The sequence below is a fragment of the Taudactylus pleione genome, unplaced genomic scaffold (assembly GCF_031769625.1).
Source record: "Taudactylus pleione unplaced genomic scaffold, aTauple2 ptg000053l, whole genome shotgun sequence".
Lineage (NCBI taxonomy): Eukaryota > Metazoa > Chordata > Amphibia > Anura > Myobatrachidae > Taudactylus > Taudactylus pleione.
In genome coordinates, this window is record NW_028284455.1 from 40,507,982 (window position 1) to 40,523,968 (window position 15,987).

General features: G+C 45.2%; 1 protein-coding gene across 1 annotated transcript in view; it reads left to right on the forward strand.

Moving 5' to 3' along the window:
- Positions 1–15,987, forward strand: part of ACAD11 (acyl-CoA dehydrogenase family member 11) — a 190,789-nt gene that overhangs the window by 113,757 nt on the left and 61,045 nt on the right. The gene's annotated exons all lie outside the window — the stretch shown is intronic.

Sequence of the window (15,987 nt, forward strand, 5' to 3'; positions counted from 1 at the left end):
AGAAGGGGCTTCAGGGAAGCAGATAGGAGTCAAAATGTTATGATGATGTTTAGCTTTCTTAGGCGGCATGTTTGGAGGCTATCAGTAGAGATTCCAATATTACGAAACAGGCAGAGAGACTATATCATGGCCTGACCAAATGAGAGTGACTTGTTATAGATAGGTCACAACATGGATGTTGAGATAGTGGAGGAACATCATGCTATCGTGCTAAATGGTCAGTGGCATCTGGAACCAGTATGTATAGATAGTCAGAACACAACACAGTTACCCAATCACTACAAAAAAAGTGTGAAGCCAGGGTAGCACCCCTGTGTGCGAGTATATTGCTGTAGAACAGTAGTTGCTGCCAGAAGGCAATTAATAGAATCTGTAATTGCTGGATAATATAAAAGGCTGTCAATAATTATTTAAATTCTTTTGAGATGTGAATATTGCGAGATTGTAAAAGCAAAGCTCATCTACTGTAGGAAGTGGCAGCACTCGCAGTTATCAGTCTACTTTTCACTGCAGTAGGTAACATAGAGGCTGGCTCTGTTAGAAATCCTCAGCGTGTCCTTTGACCATACAGCCATCGGCTCCCTCATACCAGATGCCAGGGAGGCTGACATTTACTGGTCCGCAGTCCCCGAGAGGTAATAAACTCAGGCCGGGCAGACAAAGGCTGTAGAAAAGTCCCTGGCGCAGACTCTCAAAATGATGCCAGCAGCTGTGTTCAGCAACAACAGAGCCTTGCTTCCGGGGTGGGGGCTACCCGGTGCCCAATGGAACAGCTCAACAAGGGGCTCAGACACTGATAATGCACCTCCAGTGTTTGGGAGATGTCTGAGAGAGCTCAATCTGTGGCAGAATGGGCTGTCGAGTCATGCTGCAGCAGAGCACTGAAAATAATTTGTCCATCATCTTGGGTGTTCAATCCACGCCCCTGTTGCAATCACATTCTTTACCACATTCTTTAACAAATCAATGATCGAGAAGTGGAGAACCACTTGTAAACAATATTCTTAGCTGCTTTTCTATTCATTTGGTGGAAAACTTTATCAGATTCTGTTTTTCTGTCTTTCGATCTATCTTCTCTATCTATGAAAATGGAAGGGAGGCACCGACTAGGTGTAGTATTTTGGATAATTCAGTGTGAACATGAAAACATGACATAATGCCTGATTCTGAGACGGGTGCAGCGGCAATATCAGACACAGTGGAGCAATGCGCATGTGTCCCAAGTTTGCTTGTAGAGATTCATAGATCAAATTTAACGCACATGAGCAGAAATGTAAGAGGCGTTCTCAATGGTTACTGAGAGGTAACATTCGGGAGACTAATAAGACGCACGGAGATGTTGCGTCTTATGGGAACGTCACAACTGTGTCGCCAAAAGCACTGGCGCTCAGGTAGAAGGCCATACTTAGGCAGAGAAACTGCATTTGCCATAAGGCTGCTGCAAGTTTTGATGGTGCGACCCCAATGGCATAATACGTCTAAAGATGCATCAGACAATAATGCCGTGTCTATCGATGCTGCGAGTAGCCGTCTCAGTCCTTGCACATTTGGAGCTTTGTAGTAGCATTAGAATAAATTCACAGACGATACGCTGGCAAAATATGCAAGGGCAGACGCAACTGCGTCCAACTCAGAATCGGGCCCTTAAAAAAAATATATATATATCCTAGTATCAGAGCTGGATATTAATACAATTATCTGTGTAACATTTGTGTCGGTCAGCAACCATGGAAATTGTGCAGCAAGGTCGTGTCTGAAAACAGAAAGTGACAAAAAATCCAGTATATAACATCTTAAAAAAATTATATTTGCACAAAATACATGATTCGAAATGTATACATGAACAAAGATAAAAACAAGCTAATCTGTAGAGACCCCAATTAGGGTGTCTTATGGAACCAGTTTTAGTGGTAGGCGTCCAGCAAAAGCTCAGCGTGTTGACTTTTTGCTGGACACCTTCCTCTACAACTGGTTCCATATAGATCCCCTATTTGGTGTCTCTACAGATTAGCTTGTTTTTATATTTGTTCATGTACAGTACACATTTTTAATCCTCATGTTTTTGTGTTAAAAGAAATTTTAAGATGTTATTGCACTATTATTATCCCTTCCTCTTTCCTTATGAACCAAACGTAGATGACCTTGCTGGACAAATTCCATGGTTGCTGACCTTCACAAATGTTACACAGATAAACGTATTAATATCCAGCTCTGGTACGAGCATAATTATTTCTTTATGTATCAGTTTTGATGTTCAAACTGAATTATCCAAAATACTGCGCCTAATAGATACCTCTCTTATATTTATATTCACATAAGAGTTTTGTTTCTTTGGATTCTTTTTATTATTCTTTCTATTTGTTTATTTAGTTTATATATATATATATATATATATATATATATATATATATATATATATGTATGTATGTTTTGCCATTCCGCCTTAAGTACAGTGAGCAACTGTGACACGGAAGAAGGTCGAGTCGGCCTAGAACGCACCATCACTCTAATTCATCCCAGAGGTTCTCAATGGGGTTAAGATCTGGACTCTGAGCTGGCCAGTCCATCCGGGTTACCGACTTTTCTGTATACCAGTCCAGCATCGCCCTGGAAACATGACAGGTGGCATGGTCATCCTGATAAAAGCATTTGTTTCCGTAGAACTGCAAGTGCATGGGCCTCCCTATGAAGTGTTCTTGTCGACACCACCACATTAGTGGCCATTTGGAACTCATGTGCAATGGTATGTATGGTATGCATTTTGCTTGCACGGGGGTGTCCAATCACTTTTGTCTACATATATATATAAATAGATACAGTGTCCAGCATTCTTTGTAAATAAAATACTTAGCTGGTTGCCCACACAGGGTGAAGTATATTCGTGGTGTGGCACTCCAAGCTTTTTTTAAAGAAAGTCACTCAAATGGCAGCGGTGATGGTCAACGTTTCAATGCCTTCAATAACGGCATGTCCTGATGAAAATGCCGTGCTATCCCCACAAAGACACGGCGGTTGGAACCAAAAATCTCAAATTTGGACTCATCAGACCAAAGTACAGATTTCCACTTGTCTAATGTCCTTTCCTTGTGTTTCTTGGCCCAAACAATTCTCTTCTTCTTGTTGTTCATCCTCAGTATTGGCTTCTTCACAGCAATACGACCATGAAGGCCTGATTCACACAGTCTCCTCTGAACAGTTGATGTTTAGATTTGTCTGCTACTTGAACTCTGTGAAGACTTTATGTGGTCTCTAATCTGAGGTGCTGTTAAGTAGCGGTTTCTCAGGCTGGTAACTCTAATGAACTTATCCTCTGCAGCAGAGGTAACTCTTGGTCTTCCTTTCCTGGGGTGGTCCTCATGAGAGCCAGTTTTATCATAGCGTTTGATGGTTTTTGCAACTGCACTTGAATTTCAAAGTTCTTGAAATTTTCATATCGACTGACCTTCATGTCTTATAGTAATGACAGTGTTTGCAAATACGCGCTATAGTTGAGCACTGGGGACTCACTTTTGAAAAGTAGCCGGGTCCCCAGGGACACGCTGTGCTGTGGCCAATCCCTGACAGCTGGCTGCAGCACAGCGTGTCCTACCTGCAGAGAAAGACACAACGCTGTCTGTTATAGCAGCCAATGAGAGTCAAATAGACTCCCATTGGCTGCTGCTGTGGAAAGCCGTGCTGGGTTCAAGTGTCTGATCCCAGCATCGGCACAGCTGCAGGAGCAGACAAGGGAGATGTGTCCCATGCGGGACACATCCGTGCCCGGCGCTGGGACTGTGTTTGTTCCCAGCGCTGGGTAAGCAGCCGCGGCGGGTACCTGGTGAAGGGACCGCCTGGTCCCTTCCACCAGCGTCGGTGGTACAGTGGCGTGGGAGAAGCTTGGCTCCGGGCGCAAGCTAAGCGGAGCTCACTGCCTGGAAGCCAAGAAGCGGTGGCGGTTGTTTGCCACGTGCCACGAGCCAAACACAGCTCGCGGTCCAGCAGCCAGTAGGAGGCAGACGCGACGAGCCCACTCACAGTATCTTGTAATAGACACCGCTGAGCGGGAAACTTCAGTACGGTGGCGGAGAGGAGGAATGAAGACCTCCCGAAGAGAAGTGCATCGCGACAACAGTTTCGGCGGCTGCGCAAGATGCCAGAAGACGGCGTGATCAAGGAGGAAGAAAGGAAGAGGTGGCGCCGCTAGCCAGGACCGGCTAGCGGCAGAAGAATGAAGCTGAGGACTGGAGAGGACTGCGGGGGTGGAAAGAAAAGGTGCTAACGAGGCCCCCCCCACAGCCTCTTCCACCATCCCGGTAGGCGGCTTTGGACCACCAGGGTTGTCGGGCACTAGGCCTGTGGTATAAATTCAGGCAATGGACCCATGGGTATATAGGCGGGCACAAGGGCCAGGCTACATAGGGGGCATTAGGACCAATTGAAGGTATCTGCCCCACAAATAGGTGTGAATGACCTGGGCATTAGGCACAGGTCACTAAAGGTGGGCCACTACTGGGGGCACTGCATAGGGGGGGATTAATACTGTGGGAAATACATAGGGGGGATTAATACTGGGGACACTGCATAGGGGGATTAATACTGGGGGCAATGCATAGGGGGGATTAATACTGGGGGCACTGCAGGGGGGGATTAATACTGGGGCACTGCATAGGGGGCACTATTACTGGGGGCAATGCATAGGGGGGCAGTATTACTGGGAGCAATGCATAGGGGGGGACTACTGGGGGCAATGCATAGGAGGACTAATGGGCATTAATGTGCGGCATCATTTTTAAGGGGTATTACTGCATGGCATAATGTGTAAAGGCCGGGCATGGCTGTGTGGAAAATGTGTAAAGGCCGGGCATTAATATGTGGCATAATGTGTAAAGGGCATTAATGTGCGGCATAATGTGTAAAGACCGGGCATTTATCCTTTGATAAATATGCCCATTGTTACCTAAAGCGTTATTCATAGGCTAACCATACTATCACTTTAAAACGGGACACTAATGAATTAATTACAAAGGTTCTATGACTGGCTGACTTCATGCCTGGATTTCGCCTGGTTTTAATGAGCCACAGAGCCTGTGTAATCCATGAGTGTCCCAGTTTAAAGGGATGATATGGTAAGCCTACTTATTCACTATGGGTTTTGTGAACAGACAAGTCATATTACCTGAAAGATCATGGAGGCATTAAAACATGCGTTTAAGGGGCATGTGGGGATAACTCCTGAAGTGGGTGTGGCCACGCGGGCGTCCGTGTCAGCATGGCTTGTGCAGTGACACACTGATTGCATGGCTTTCACCTGGTAAGCATTATTTTTGGTATATATTGTGTGATGTTTGCTGTTTTTGTTATACCTATTTTCAATGGCTTGAACAGTTTATGGCAGTTTGGAAACCTTGACAAAGGTCTCACAGGGGACCGAAACATCGGATCTTGCTTATCATATGACACTGGTGGTATGTAAATAAAAGGACTATTTATCTTTTTTTGCAAATGGTGAGTGCCCTCGCAGTTCTTGTTTTCTTTACATAAATGGACCCCAGATATCCTGTGTTGTCTCATTGGGGGGAATTCAATTCCACGCGATGTTGAATAGCTGCGGGAGGGAGCTCCTGCAGCTATTCAATACACAGTGCTGTTTGGGCGCTAAGGATTTCTTCTCGCACCCCCCTGGGGATGCGAGGAGAAATCCGACCAAAGTCAGAGAATGCCGGTTAACACCCTTGTTAAGGCGCGATAACCATCAATCTCCAACCTCACAGCGCACTGAAATTAATAAGTCCGGGAGCTCGCTCACGGTGCTATTCAATTTGCGTTGAATTGAATCGCCCCCATTGAGGTTGCGCCTCTAATGGAAATTTTAGCTGCAGTGAGTGCGGATCGCACTGGAACCTTATATATATTGTAACACAACTGGATTAGGGATCACTCTCATAGGGTAGATGGACTCCCTCTTCACACACACAGCAGCCGGAAAAATAGTACACCAGTCTGGAGTCTCGTACTAGCTGGTCGGTACCAGTCTTTATTGTGCAACATAGAAGGAAAACAAAACATAAAAGTAAACTAGACAAGAGGTTCTCTCTCTAAAGAAATAGTGGGGCCTACTGCCTCCACCATCAACACAAGCGTATGCACAAGACTTAAGCTGGCCACACACTAGACCAACTTACATCCAGCCAGCCAACTAGTTGATTGGTTGGAATGAAAATCTGGTAAGGAATGGGAGTAAATGATGATCAGCAATTTACTCCTAAATGCCAAAAAACAGATGAAAATGGTCGTTCAGACAAGTTTGTTAAATGTTTGATCTAAACAATTTATTCAAACAACAGTTTTTGTCCATTTTCCGACGTTTGGGAGCAAATTGCTGATTGTCATTTGCTTTCATACCTTACCAGATTTTCATTCCAACCAATCAACTAGTTGTTCTAGTGTGTGGCCAGCCTTACAGGTAGTGTTCACAAAGTGTCTCTGAGCCAGCCAGTCTGCTTGCTCTCCCAGGTATGAGACATTAGCTTACAATCACACACAGCCTATATCAGCCAGTTCCAGGTGCAGACCCTAATGAGCCTGCTAACAGGCCAAAAAGGCCAAAACCTGGAATGGCCTGTGGATGGAGCCCTCCCTCTTCTCACATCCACACCCCCAAGACCCAAACCGGCTTTTCAAAAAGCCTACACTCAAATCTGCTTCACTGCAGACTTTTCTCCTAGGGTTTTTTAGAACACATAGGTCAAAAACCTAGGATAAATGTATCTACCACTGACCACTTTACCAGTGTTCTTATTACTATATATATATATATATATTAGGGATGTGCAGGCTCGGATAGGTTCGAGTTTGCACGTGGAGTTCGGATTTTTCCCTCCAAAAAAACGGAACTCAGAACGAGGCAAAACGTCATCTTACATGGACGAACATCATCATTCCTGGTCTTTTGTCCAGGAATGATGATGTTCGTCCATGTAAGATGACGTTTTGCCTCGTTCTGAGTTCCGTTTTTTTGGAGGGAAAAATCCGAACTCCACGTGCAAACTCGAACCTATCCGAGCCTGCACATCCCTAATATAAATATATATATATATATATATATAATGTGTGTATGTATATAGTTCCAACTTTGAGCCGCAAGTTGTGGTTTCTTTTTAAAAAACAACTACATAGTGATTCCATCTGAACTTTTGTACAGCTGTCTGGAGTGTTACCAATACACGTTGTAAGCTTTTGGTGCAATTACTTTGTATAGTAAAAGATCTGTGTGTCTGTTCTTAATCAGCTGTAGCTAAACCTTCCTTGTTTCCTCTCCTCGGGAAAAATAGAGAAAAGGCAAAGCACATTGTTTATTGTGATGAAGAATATCTGAAAAAACGTAGGGGTATATTTACCATAGTTGTCAGTTGAACCATAGTTAGGAGAGGTCTCATTTCCTATTGCCTGACACTATACCTATCATCACTATTTTGCAGTCACACATGTTATGATTTCACTCTTAGCACGCTATATTAGATTGCTGAAAATAACCTGTTGTTTAGACTTACTGAGTCATGCAATTGAGGCGAAAGTCAAAACAACAGTAATGGAGCGTACACACGGTCAGATTTGTCAGACTTGTCAGATTTGTCAGATGAACGACTGAACGATTAAACGATTTGAACGATTTGGACGATTTGACCAAAGTTTTGAACGATTTGAACGATTGAACGATTTTTGACTGCATTAAAATGAATGGAATCGTCCAAGTCTGACTGCAAACCCATCAGATGTCAGATATCGTTATCTGACAAACGGGAACGCGCATCGTTGATCGTCCATCGTTCAGGCATGTCAGATATGAACGATTTTCCATCAGATATGAACGACTGAACGATTTTTAAATCGTTATCGTCCATATCTGAAGAAAAAATCTGATCGTGTGTATGCACCTTAAAATAAGCCTTTGTCTCATATATAAAAATGTACCAACTATAACCATCAATGTCAATTTGAAACTGTTCCTAGCTCTCCTTTCTAAATATAATATCCTCTATATATATATATATATATATATATATATATATATTGTACATAATTATTTGTGAACACTTTGGGGGACAGCTGATTTTCATTAGCACCTGAATCACGTTGTGCTTCTTTTTTTTGCTCCAAACTGCTTTAATTGGGTTAAACTATAAATAGGAACATGCAGACATCTTGTGATAAATTACCATTCGCATACATCAAAGATACATCAAATACATTTGAAACAGACATTGGATATGCCACAGCCATTAATGGCCACTTGCAGATGATTTCCTTGGCTTTTTTGTGAATAAACTGGTCAATGGCAACACAAGGGGACTGTGAAAAACATAATAATAATAATAATAATGATAATAAATTTAGCCCTAAGATTTTTTTTTTACAAAAGATTTTTGTATGCCATTATTTCCTAAAATACAAAAACAAAGTAGTGACTTGTAACAAAGAGGTTGTGACATTAATGTAGTATAATGTTTAATTTTATTTAGTCATCACATCTCTTCTTCATTAGGAGATTAGTCAGTGCTCTACTGGCAGGGAAGATTAAACAGATGTTGGATGGCAGAAAGGAATAACACTACAAGGCTCAGGTCCGATTCCTGCTAATGGTGCGTACACACGGTACGACTTTTATGAGCTATTTGAAAGATATCGTTCATAACGTTATCGTTCACTTTTTTGCAGTCACCAACCTGACAACTAAAGATGCGCGTTCCCACATGAACGATAATGATATCTATGGTCTTTCATGCATGTAGGCCAACTTGGACGATTTTGTAAAGATTTGCCTGTAAATAGATAGATAGCTTCACTGAAATACCTATCATAGATATCAGTGTGTACAACCAAATTCGTTTCACCTGCACTACAGGAAGTTGGAGGGAAATCTATCAATGATATCTATGGTTGTTCAAGTTGTACCGTGTGTATGCAGCATTAGTGTTTTTTCAAACTTCATTCATTCGTAATGCCAATATACCATTCTTCCACTATGAGGCACTGTTTATTCATTAATCATAACGTCATTTCATAGAGGTGCCTAGACCCGAAATTATTAAAATTTACAGGCAAAGGAGAATTGTGTTTTGTTTGCATAAGGGCAGAACACTTAAATTCCTAAATATGCCACACATCAGTCTACTTAATTCATAAATATATCAATTTCTCTTTCATCCACTAGGGCACACTAGAGAGCATAGACAGTGGGGTATAGACGGTGCTAAATGGATCTATGGCACTTCAAATTTTTAATAAGTGTGACTAGGTCCTCCTCCTCTATACCCCCCTCCAAGCCAGTGTGACTAGGTCCTCCTCCTCTATACCCCCCTCCAAGCCCCAGTTTTAGCTTGTGCCTGAGTGGAGCTGGTCGTGTATCTGGGCTGTTAGGCTTTCTATCAGTAGCGCTGCTGCGCTGAAGACAGACAGGCAGCATCTGCCACTGCCTGTGTGCTCCGCGGGAGACTGTCGACAGGGACCCACTCGCAACTGCTTGCAGTTCGCCTGGGGTCTCTGACTACAGGAAGAGACCACTGTCTCTGGGGGACTGCATGCCGCTGCACGCAGCGCGCACTGCTCACACCGCCGCCGGCAGTCGGGCAGTGAGTGAGTATGCCCTGGCTACCTCAATTAGTGAGGTGGCCAGGTTATCAAGCAGGCTGTGATTTAGAGCAGCAGTGAGTAACTCCGATTAACGCAGTCACTCGGCAGCAATAACTGCTTTGTGGGCTTTTCACTCACAGCACGCTCATGAATTATGCATGAGCGGGGGGCGGAGCTTAGTTCCAAAGTCCTGCTTCTTAACGGCTGTGCGGGTTTTCCCCTCTCACAGCGCGCTCATGAATTATGCATGCATGGGGGGCGGAGCTTAGCTCCGAAGTCCTGCTTCTTAACGGCTGTGCGGGCTTTTCCCTCGCACAGCGCGCGCTTATGAATTATGCATGAGCGCATAAGCGGGGGGTGGAGTCTAGCTCTGCAGTTCTGCTCTAACCTCCCAGCGGCATTATACGGAGGAACAGTTTCTGCTGCACAGTGTAAAACTAACATCGCTGCTGCAGGAAACTGATAGCCCACCTGTACTGTAAGTAACACAGTGGGGTTTAGGCAGATCATTAGAGCATTTATGGCAGGATGAGGAACTACTTATTTATCAGTGGTTATTTCCTCCTATGCCTAGCGTTTTCTGGCACTGCTAGGAGCGCTATCAGGGCAAGTGTGACTCTCTCCTGACTCTCTCTATTTCAGTTTCCCCTTTTGACCTTTTTCACTACACTTATATATTGTGTGTGTGGGGTCTGTATGTAGCATGACTGACTAAGGCGTCTCAAAAGCAATTACCTGCATAATTTGTGGTAGTGGGGGACTGCGTTCGCGCTTTTTCTTAAAACAAAAAGTGCGCAGTTAAGTATACACAGTGACTGTAATCTAAATCCCGATTGTGTGATAATTGCAAAACAGCTGCAATCTGCAGGGATGTCAGAACCACCGCCTTGGAGACGCAGGTTTGCATCCGTTATATCCTCTCTCTGCTGATTGGGAGGCTTCTTGGAAAGAAATAGAGGCTCCCAGGTCATTCTAGAAGTGATCCTTGGCGACATCCAGGGACGGTTTCAAATGCCATGGCTATTTCCCGTACCACTAGGGGATCCTCTCCTCCCGTCTCCAAGAAAAGACTGTTCCAATCGGGGGAGGAGGATATGCAGAATATGCTTCAGATTCAGAGCTCCAGGATTAATTTCTGCAATTCGCCAGGTATTGCAGATTCAGGACGGACTGTACTCCTGCACGGCAGTCTTACTTTCTATGGGAACAAAGACAGGCTGTTGCTTTTCCGGTATCGGAAGAGCCAGAAATTCAGATGTCCTGGCGGTTATTATCCTTTTCCGACAGATAGCAGGAAATCTTGTGAAACTCCCCCTAACGTAGCTCTATCAGTATCGTGGCTGTCTAAGAAAACTACAGTACCAGTTCCTGGAGCCACGTCTTTGAAAGACACATCCGACAGGAGATTGGATACTCTCAAGTCCATTTACACAGCTGCAGAGGTGACACTGCGTCCCGCAATTTTAAGCTGCTGGACTAACAAAGCTGTTGAGCTTTGGGCAAAGCAATTGGCTGACTGAATGAGAGAAGAGCTGCCGGGGGAGGAGCTTTTTCCGTTAACAGAGCATATAGATGAAACCACAACTTACCTGGGTGATTCGTCCAAGGATATTGGCAATATCGCATCCAGGACTTCAACTCTGGCGTTTTCAGCACGTAGGGTGCTGTGGCTTAGACAATGCCAGGCGGATCCATCTAAGTAGAAGCACTTCCATTCAGGGGAAGTGTATTGTTTGGAAGATAAATGGATTTCTCAAGCTACTGGGGTTAAATCCACTTGTCTTCCTTTTGCGGCTCCCTCCCCACCTGGAAGATCTTACTCGGGACCTGGTTTCGGTCCTTTCATCCTTCGGGACGTTCACGTTGGCACTTCAGAGGAGGACCATCAACTTCCCATGGTTTCAGAGGTTGGGGCAGAGCTGCAACTACGTTTCACCAACTAGTGCATGACTGGCCTCTCTCTCTCTCACCTGGGGGACCCCAGAGTGGGAGCACGTTTTAAGGACGAAATCTTGTACGAACAGATATTCAACCCCGACTTTCAGTTTCAACCTCCACCTCGGTTTTGTACCACAGGTTTGCCAGATTCCAACCACAGGAGTGTCGTTTTACAGCAAGCTATAGACAAGCTTCTAGCCGCCAGAGTGGTGGTCCACGTTCCCGGACATCACCAGTCTCTTCGTGGTTCCATAGCCAGACTGTTTGGTCAGACCTATTCTGAACTTGAAGTATCTCAATCCTTACCTAAGGTTTTTCAAGTTCAAGATAGAGTCTCTTCAGTCGGTGATTGTGGACATAGAGGAAGGCAAATTCAGGGTATCTCTCGATATCAAGGACGCCTTTCTTCACTTTCCTATCTGGCCGCCTTTCCATGCATTTGAGATTCGCTGTTCGGTACTCGCATTTCCAGTTTTAGGCCTTACCCTTCAGCTTATCAGCCCCCTGGGTATTCGCAAAGGTCAGGGCCTCCCTACGGAAACTGTGATGATCTGTATCCTTCGATAACAAGGAATCACTATTATTCCTTACCTGGACGATCTTCTGCTGAAGGCCATTTCCAGGGACCAATTACTACAGAATATCACAGAACTTTCTCATTTGTCATGAGTGGATCCTGAATTTTCTCAAGTCTCTCCTACAACCGACGCAGAGGCTACAGTTAGACATCTTAGACATCTTATATCAGTGAGTGTTCCTCCCTACAGAAAAGATTAATTCCATTCAGGAGAGGGTGAGGACGGTCTTTTGACATAGTCAAGTCTCAGTGCATGTCTTCATTCGACTCCTGGGAGGAGGGAAAACTGTTGCGCCATTAGAGGCCGTTCCTTACAGACGTTTTCACTCCAGGATGTTTTCAGCAAGACCTCCTCTCTCAGTGGACGGGATCCCATCTTTTCCTTCACCAACGGGTAAGGTTAAGTCCCAGAACTCGGATTTCCCTCCTCTGGTGGTTGAACTCAGTACAGCTACTGGAGGGAAAGAGATTCGAAGTGTGGAATTGGTCTCCTCTCACCACAGACGTAAGTTTGAGAGGATGGGGGACTGTGATTCAGGAACATCACTTCCAAGGCCGCTGGACATCACAGAATGCGACTCTGCCGAGAATCATAATGGAATTGCGGGCAGTGTTCTTTGCTGTTCAGAGCAGGTCACCTGTTGCGGGACCAAGCAGTCAGGGTCCAGTCCGACAACACCACGACAGTGGCATACATAAACAGACAAGGCGGCACCAGAAGTCTAGCGGCTATGAAAGGTAAGCCGAATTCTACCCTGGAAAATTTCAGCAATCTTCATTCCAGGCGTAGAAAAGCGGGAGGCAGACTACCTCAGCCGGCAGGACGTGCAGCCAGGGGAATGGGCACTACATCCGCAAGTTTTTCAACAGCTGGTACAACGGTGGGGTCTTCCACAGGTCGACCGCATGGCATCCAGACAAAATCATCAACTGCCTCTCGACTGCTCTCGGACGAGAGACCCAGTGGCAGTGGACGCACTGTTAACGCTGTGGCAGTTCCAATTTGTCTCTGTTCCCTCAGTTTCCTCTTCCTCCTTGGATTGCCCTCGCACAGCCTGGTATTCCAACCTTCAACCTCTGCGGATCGACGATCCGTGGCCTCTGCCTCTAAGAGAAGGTCTCTTATTTAGAAGGTCCTTTAGTCTATCCAGACTGAAAGCGGTTTCGTTTGACGGCGTGGCTGTTGAAAGGGCCATCTTGACTGTAGACGTAAAGGGATCCCATCCAGGGTAATCCCAACTATGCTTAGAGCTTGGAAGGAAGTTACTTCTAAACATTACTAACTGTTTTCTTCCAGAAGAAGCTGGCCTTGCTACCGGAGGTACAGTTTTTCTACAAGGTGTTATTCGGTTACAGCCACCTTTTGTTCCTCCTACGGATCCAAGGGATTTGGATCTCGTACTTTCCTTCTTACAGTCTCCTCTGTTTAATCCTTTGGAGTCGGTGGAGTTAACATACCTTACGTGGAAGGTAACACTTTTTTTCGCACTGGCCTCTGCCAGGAGGGTTTCGAAATTAGCTCTATCGTCGTCCTTACTTGGTATTTCACGAGGATAGAGCGGAATTTCGGACTAGAATGGACTTCCTTCCAAAGGTGTTTTCGGCTTTCCACGTCAACCGACCTTTTGTGGTACCAGCTTTTCCACAAGATTCACCTTCATCTAAATACTTAGATGTTAAGATTCTTCGTATTTATGTGGAAAGGACTTCAGCCATACGTACAACGGACACTCTATTTGTTGTATGATGCTGCTTGTCCTGGTTGGCCAGCTTCCAAACCGTCGCTGGCCCGCTGTATTCGTCTGACAATCAGACAGGCGTATATGGTCTCATCTGGAGATCCTCCGCCTTCTATTACAGCGCATTCCACTCGCTCCATGGATTCTTCGTGGGCGGTTGCTCACTGGGTTTTCCATGGATTCTCTTTGCCGAGCGGCCACTTGGTCTGGCCGGCATACTTTTGTTCATTTTATAGTTTTGACATGTTTGCGGCCTCTGCAGCGCAGTATGGCCGGCCTGTTTTGCAGGGTTCTCAGCGCTATCCTGCCCGTAATGGGAGCTCTGGGACGTCTCCACTGTCTATGCTCTCCAGTGTCCCCTAGTGGATGAAGGAGAAAACAGGATTTGGTACTTACCGATAAATCCCTTTCTCCGATTCCATAGGAGACACTGGACGCCCACTCTGCGCTGCTCCTTCCTGCCAGTGTTGGGGTCATATTATGTTATGACTGTTAAAGAATGGTTTGATGTCTCTGGTTGTGTTACTGTTTTTCAACCTTTTCATATGTTCTATGTACTTGCTTTGCCTCCTCCTCTTCTGTTTGTTTTTTCTCAGCTCCCCTCGGGCACAGTTTGCTAAGACTTTGGCTTGGAGGGGGGTATAGAGGAGGAGGAGCTAATCAAAATTTAAAGTGCCATAGCTCCACTTAGCACCGTCTATACCCCACTGTCTATGCTCTCCAGTGTCCCCTATGGAATCGGAGAAAGGGATTTATCGGTAAGTACCAAAATCCTGTTATACATGTAATTATATATGTGCGCCTCAGACCAGGAAATTGCAGACACTTTTCATTGACTGGAGTTGTTTTGACCACAAACACAGAGCTGAGATTCAGAATCACTGCGGTTAATGAGAAACAAATTTATCCATCTCCACGAGAATATACATCCTCCAAGCCCAACCCCCCAGTCTCACATCGCTGGTTAAGTAAGAATGTAGCAATAGGCAAGGTGGAGAATTAATGGAGATATGAGAGACACATTGTAGCTGAGAAAGAGGAGAGGAAGGGTTATATGTCAGAGGCTATGTTCAGACAGAGAAACTGCACCTGTGAAAGCAGCAGAGCTTTCACTGACACACCAGTGGCATTCTCATTACACACCACATAAGACAGACTTTTTTTGTGTCCACTTCAGGCCACCACCAAGAAGCGCCATCAGTTTGCCACTCGATTTCTGAATCTGTCTAAGCTGGGGCAATAGCACATTTGTGCTTACACTCAAGGTAACAGATGCGCTGTCTGGGTTTTTAAGATATTTTTGTGCAGTAGTAAATAATCACTCAACTACATGAACATTGACAGTTATGATGTCAACATGTTCACAATGTCCACATATGAAATGCTGAGGGAGTTAGAGTTAGGCTGTGGGCAGTGAGGTAAGGGTTTGGCTTCAGCAGGGGAGGTTAGAGTTAGGCTACGACAGGGGAGGTTAGGGTTAGACTACAGGAGGGGAGGTTAGGCTTGGGCTACAGGAGGGGATTTTAGGGTTAGGCTGCAGGAGGGGAGGTTAGGGTTAGGCTATGGGAGGGGGAGGGTAGAGTTAGTCTGGGAGCAGGGGTTAGAGTTAGGCTACGAGAAGGGAGGTTAGGGTACTGGAGGTTAGGTTTAGGTTACGGGAGGGGCGGTTAGGGTTAAGCTACGGGAAGGGAGGTTAGGTTTAGGTTACAGGAGAGGAGGTTAGTGTTAGGCTGCGGGATAAGGTTAGGATAAGGCTGTGAGAGGGGAGGTTATGGTTAGGCTATTGGAGAAGAGGTTATGGTTAGGCTATTGGAGAGGAGTTTATGGTTAGGCTATGGGAGGGGAGGATAGGATTATGCTACAGGAGGTGAGATTAGGTATACGCTCTAGGGGGAGGGTTAGAGGTTAAATATACTCACTGCCACAGGTGCCGCTGGATCCACCAGAAGTTTTCACCAGATCACCGCTGGACCTTGACCTTGATTGCTGGAGCCATTGTGAACCTGCCACATACGAGGAAATTCACCACTAGACCACCCGGGATATGTTATCAACATTCTAATCATGTTGACATTGCGAGCATGTCAACATTATGACCAAGCTAACATTATCATGTTGACATTC